Genomic DNA, 5,000 nt, shown 5'->3' with positions numbered 1-5,000 from the left:
GTTCCGGTGTGCGGTGGGCCGCACTTCTCCCCTAGTAGGACGTCGCGACCCGCTGGGTGCCGGCCTACGGCCCGGGTGCGCAGCCTGTCCTTCCGCGGGCCTCGGTTCGCGTCTGTTGGGCAGAGCCCCGGTGTCCTGGCTGGCTGCTCGGCGGTATATCTGGAGGAGTCGATTCGCCCCTTTGGGCGCTCGGGCTCCCGGCAAGCGCGCGCGGTTCTTCCCGGATGACGGACCTACCTGGCCCGGCCCCGGACCCGCGCCGCTGTTGGCTCGGGATGCTCTCGGGCGGAATAATCGCTCCCGTCAGCGGCGCTTCAGCTTTGGACAATTTCACGACCCGTCTTGAAACACGGACCAAGGAGTCTAACATGTGCGCGAGTCATTGGGCTGTACGAAACCTAAAGGCGTAATGAAAGTGAAGGTCTCGCCTTGCGCGGGCCGAGGGAGGATGGGGCTTCCCCGCCCTTCACGGGGCGGCGGCCTCCGCACTCCCGGGGCGTCTCGTCCTCATTGCGAGGTGAGGCGCACCTAGAGCGTACACGTTGGGACCCGAAAGATGGTGAACTATGCCTGGCCAGGACGAAGTCAGGGGAAACCCTGATGGAGGTCCGTAGCGATTCTGACGTGCAAATCGATCGTCGGAGCTGGGTATAGGGGCGAAAGACTAATCGAACCATCTAGTAGCTGGTTCCCTCCGAAGTTTCCCTCAGGATAGCTGGTGCTCGTACGAGTCTCATCCGGTAAAGCGAATGATTAGAGGCCTTGGGGCCGAAACGACCTCAACCTATTCTCAAACTTTAAATGGGTGAGATCTCCGGCTTGCTTGATATGCTGAAGCCGCGAGCAAACGACTCGGATCGGAGTGCCAAGTGGGCCACTTTTGGTAAGCAGAACTGGCGCTGTGGGATGAACCAAACGCCGAGTTAAGGCGCCCGAATCGACGCTCATGGGAAACCATGAAAGGCGTTGGTTGCTTAAGACAGCAGGACGGTGGCCATGGAAGTCGGAATCCGCTAAGGAGTGTGTAACAACTCACCTGCCGAAGCAACTAGCCCTGAAAATGGATGGCGCTGAAGCGTCGTGCCTATACTCGGCCGTCAGTCTGGCAGTCATGGCCGGTACTCGCGGCCGGCCGCGAAGCCCTGACGAGTAGGAGGGTCGCGGCGGTGGGCGCAGAAGGGTCTGGGCGTGAGCCTGCCTGGAGCCGCCGTCGGTGCAGATCTTGGTGGTAGTAGCAAATACTCCAGCGAGGCCCTGGAGGGCTGACGCGGAGAAGGGTTTCGTGTGAACAGCCGTTGCACACGAGTCAGTCGATCCTAAGCCCTAGGAGAAATCCGATGTTGATGGGGGCCGTCATAGCATGATGCACTTTGTGCTGGCCCCCGTTGGGCGAAAGGGAATCCGGTTCCTATTCCGGAACCCGGCAGCGGAACCGATACAAGTCGGGCCCCTCTTTTAGAGATGCTCGTCGGGGTAACCCAAAAGGACCCGGAGACGCCGTCGGGAGATCGGGGAAGAGTTTTCTTTTCTGCATGAGCGTTCGAGTTCCCTGGAATCCTCTAGCAGGGAGATAGGGTTTGGAACGCGAAGAGCACCGCAGTTGCGGCGGTGTCCCGATCTTCCCCTCGGACCTTGAAAATCCGGGAGAGGGCCACGTGGAGGTGTCGCGCCGGTTCGTACCCATATCCGCAGCAGGTCTCCAAGGTGAAGAGCCTCTAGTCGATAGAATAATGTAGGTAAGGGAAGTCGGCAAATTGGATCCGTAACTTCGGGATAAGGATTGGCTCTGAGGATCGGGGCGTGTCGGGCTTGGTCGGGAAGTGGGTCAGCGCTAACGTGCCGGGCCTGGGCGAGGTGAGTGCCGTAGGGGTGCCGGTAAGTGCGGGCGTTTAGCGCGGGCGTGGTCTGCTCTCGCCGTTGGTTGGCCTCGTGCTGGCCGGCGGTGCAGGATGCGCGCGCCTGCGCGGCGTTCGCGCCCCGGTGCTTCAACCTGCGTGCAGGATCCGAGCTCGGTCCCGTGCCTTGGCCTCCCACGGATCTTCCTTGCTGCGAGGCCGCGTCCGCCTTAGCGTGCTCCTCCGGGGGCGCGCGGGTGCGCGGATTCTCTTCGGCCGCCATTCAACGATCAACTCAGAACTGGCACGGACTGGGGGAATCCGACTGTCTAATTAAAACAAAGCATTGCGATGGCCCTAGCGGGTGTTGACGCAATGTGATTTCTGCCCAGTGCTCTGAATGTCAACGTGAAGAAATTCAAGCAAGCGCGGGTAAACGGCGGGAGTAACTATGACTCTCTTAAGGTAGCCAAATGCCTCGTCATCTAATTAGTGACGCGCATGAATGGATTAACGAGATTCCCGCTGTCCCTATCTACTATTTTTCACTCTCTCATTTCGTCAATATGGCTGAAAACGTAGAGAGTGATAATGCGCTCGAGGGTGATTCGGTGTTCGAGGAGAATTTGACTGTCGCTGAGCGACACACGCGATTTCTAAAGTTGCTTGATTCCAGTGTTAAAAATGGAAAGATCAGCAACTACGCGATTAACCATATCAGGGATTGTGTAGCTCGATGGGCGATGGCCCACTCTCAACTTGAGGGTCGGATATTAGAATTAGAGAAGGAGAACGAGCGTCTAAGAGGTCAGCCCGCAGTGGCTCGGTCTTATGCCGCGGTTGCGAGTGCCCCTGTGGTTAAAGCGCCGTCGGCAAAGGAAACAATTCAGCAAAACATTAAAAAGACATATCCGACTGTATTCATTAAACCGAAGGCAGGCGAGGATATTCGGGCTGTCAAGACTGCTTTTGAGAAATGTATCAATCCCAAACGTGACAAAATCAAGATTAACACTGTAAGGACTGCTAAGAACGTATTGATAGTTGAGACAGCCACGCAAGAAGACAGTCAGAGAATAATGGCGAATAAGGAATTAATGGAAAAGGTTAAGTGCGAACCGCCAAGGAAACGCAGGCCTTTGATGTGCCTGTATGATGTTCCTACTTACATGAATGCGGATAGCCTACTTGATGCAATCTACATACAGAATTTTGATGTTTCTATGACGAGGGAGGAATTTGACAGTCAGTTTAGATTGCGATTCAAAGTAGGGCCAAGGGATAAGTTAACTGTGCATCATGTGGTGGAGGTCTCACCTGAAATGTGGAAGCCATTAACAAGAATTGGGAGGCTATATGTTGGATATTCGGCACTAAACATTAAGGATTACTTGGCGGTGCCACGATGCACCAAGTGCCAAGATTTAAATCACACAAATAAATATTGTAATGAAGATCAGGCTGTGTGCGCCCACTGCGGGCTGGTGGGGCATGAAAGGAGGGACTGCCCTAATAAGGACAGACCTCCTGTATGTATACCGTGTAAGAAACGTGGTAGGAAGTGTGGAGGACCGAAGGATTGCCCCACCTACCGAATGTTCTTAGACAGGATCGTACAGAGGACAGATTATGGCGACCCGTAAGGCGCCAAAGAAGAAGTCACCTAGTAAAGAAAAGAGGGACGCAGAGAGGGGTAGGTTAATTTATAAGGCTCTGTCCACAGGTTCTTTACTCTGCTCCGACGTTGTTCGGGGTTCCACGAGCAGTCTGGTGATGGAGGTCGGCGTCCAGACGGAGGTCGACTTGGAGGAAGCTATGGGTCGACTAACTTGTCGCCCATTGAGTGCCAGTGTGGAGGGGCCTGTGATGCAAGATGTTTCAAAGCAAGATCAACATGCTGTGTCTTTAGTCCCTACTGAAGTCGGTGGTGGTGGTGGTGGCGGAGGTTCAGATGTGAATATTGTGAATGTTACCGATGTAAAACGTGTAAATAGTGATGGTGGTGGTGTAACTTACAATGCAGTTGGTCCAGGTGATATCTATGATAATTTCGACCTTAAGTTACGATTGTCAAGGCTTGAAGAGCCTGCATTGTTAACTGTTGCACTGAGGCAGCTTGTTAGAACAGAGCATAGGGGTGGGGAAGATATTACTTACCCAGCCCTGGAGGATGTTGATTGTATTCATTTGCAAGCTGCTAATATTCCAACGCAACCTGATGAATTAAAACTTTTGGTGGAGAAGGTGTTTGCTAGAAGGGGCCGGAAATTCGATATAGATAAAATTTACAGCGATATGGTCAAGATGTATGGACGAAATGTCTCGGATTTTTCGAAGCCTTGGCCTGCTAGTCGCCTTCATGTTTTCTATCCCCCCGGTTAATGGGGCGATTCAGGTTGCTGCAGATTAATGCCATGCGTAGCCACTTGGTTGCGCAAGAGCTGAGAAAGGTAGCGGAGGAAGAGTTACTGGACATTCTTGTGATTCAAGAGCCGGCCTCCTGTGCTGGTCGGATTCCCGGATTTCCTGCGTCCGCGCAAGTGGTGTCCTCAGGGGAGAATCCCATGACTGCTATTGTAGTGCTGAATAAACTGATCAAGACCACTATTTTAACACAATTTTGTAATGAACATGTGATTGTGGTACAGCTTAATTTGTTGATGAATTTAGTATTCATTGTTAATGTATACTGTCAATTTCGGCAGCATATAACTGGATTTTTGAATCAGTTGGATTGGATACTAAGAACTCTACAAGGCAAGTCTGTAATAGTCTGTATGGATGCGAATGCCAAGTCTCCTCTGTGGCACAGTGTGGAACAGGATGAGCGGGGTGTCGAGCTCGAGAATTTGATTATGCAATTGCATCTTGATGTGGTGAATCAACCTGGACACCCACCTACCTTTTCAGGGAGGGCGGGTGCTGTTTCTAATATTGATGTGACGTTGGCAACTCAGAGCTCGGCACCACACGTTTGTGGTTGGAGAGTTGTTGACAACCTCACAGTGAGTGATCACAATTGTATATTTTTTGAGTATTGTACTGAGGTTGTGGAAGATACCGGGGAATGGGAGGAAAGGTATAATTATCGGAAAACTGATTGGGACCGACTAGCACAGGAATTTCGTCCTCCAGGGCTGGGCTCTGAGGCGGAAATACATAATG

General features: G+C 52.7%; 1 pseudogene; it reads left to right on the top strand.

Annotated features, from left to right (window-relative positions):
• LOC126331889 (large subunit ribosomal RNA) overlaps positions 1 to 2,415 on the top strand; it is a 2,999-nt pseudogene extending 584 nt beyond the window's left edge.
• The last annotated feature ends 2,585 nt before the right edge of the window (positions 2,416 to 5,000 follow it).

Source organism: Schistocerca gregaria, unplaced genomic scaffold, assembly GCF_023897955.1.
Source record: "Schistocerca gregaria isolate iqSchGreg1 unplaced genomic scaffold, iqSchGreg1.2 ptg001421l, whole genome shotgun sequence".
NCBI classification, from domain to species: Eukaryota; Metazoa; Arthropoda; class Insecta; order Orthoptera; family Acrididae; genus Schistocerca; species Schistocerca gregaria.
Note: the sequence above shows the minus strand (reverse complement) of the source record. Positions and strands in the feature narration are given on the sequence as shown.